This window comes from Phaethon lepturus, unplaced genomic scaffold, assembly GCF_000687285.1.
Source record: "Phaethon lepturus isolate BGI_N335 unplaced genomic scaffold, ASM68728v1 scaffold56458, whole genome shotgun sequence".
Taxonomy (NCBI): domain Eukaryota; kingdom Metazoa; phylum Chordata; class Aves; order Phaethontiformes; family Phaethontidae; genus Phaethon; species Phaethon lepturus.
The window spans coordinates 1-1,112 of NW_010560907.1; positions in this window are offsets into that span (position 1 = coordinate 1).

A 1,112-nucleotide genomic window follows, 5' to 3' on the forward strand; every position below is an offset into this window, starting at 1 on the left:
ACGCTGGAGCAGGCTCCTGGCAGGACCTGAGACCCATGGGGGACCCAGTCTGTTTCTGAAGGGCTGTATACCAGGGACCCCACACTGGAGCTGAGGAATAGCATGAGGAGGAAGGAGCTGCAGAGATGACATGTTATGAACTGTCTGCAACACCCATGCCCCTGCGCTGCTCAGGGGAGTCAGGAGTGAGACTGAGCCTGGGAAGGGAGAGGTGTTTATAGGTTTGTTCTTATTTCTTATTGTCATACTCTGTTTAAATGCAATAAATTCATTTGCCAAGTTGAGTCTGTTTTGCCTGTCACTAATTGCTGAGCAATGTCCCTGTCCAGATATCCAGCCACAAGCTTTTCTGCCATTTTCTCCGCCTGTCCTTCTGATGAGGGGGTGCTATAAGAGGGGCTTGGCCCTCACCTAGCAGCCAGCAGATGGAAACCCACCCGTCCGCCTCTGCCACCCCACACCAAGGGTCAGGGACCAGCACTACAAGGGTTAGCCTAGCAGGGACTTCACAGCATACTCCTCCAGGCAATTCCTCAGGTGGCTGAAAGTTGCACCATTACAAGAGGAGCTGCTACACACAGTTGGCATTGCTAAAACAACAGAAGCTGGTTTTTGTCCTTGCTAGATCCAGTTATTTTTGATGAATGACGAGTAAGAATTTAAATATTTGAATAATTACAAGTACTCATATTGGAATAATTCAGGGAAGGAATCAAAGTCTAACTTCATTCAGGTCAAGGAAAGAATAAAAAGTAGACGGTTAACTGGAGTTGAACTTAGGGTGACTGCTGCAAGAGAAGATGTGGAAGACACACATGGGTCGTTATGAGAATCCTTCCCCAGGCACATGACAGCAGTTTCAGAACACACAGATGGAATTAAGGAGCATCACTGCTTCACTGCAACCTGACCACGTTCTCTTGCCCGCTCACCAGTGACCCCTGGGCCCTCCCTTGCATGATAGTTTGTCCTCTCATTATGCCCAGTCATTCCAGCCATGTGTTTCAACTGCTGTGCTGAAGGAAGTACTTCTCTTCCTGTTGGCCAGCCCACTGTAAGCAAGCAAGCGATGTAACCAGCCTGCAGACAGAAACATCTTGCTTTACTGGTTC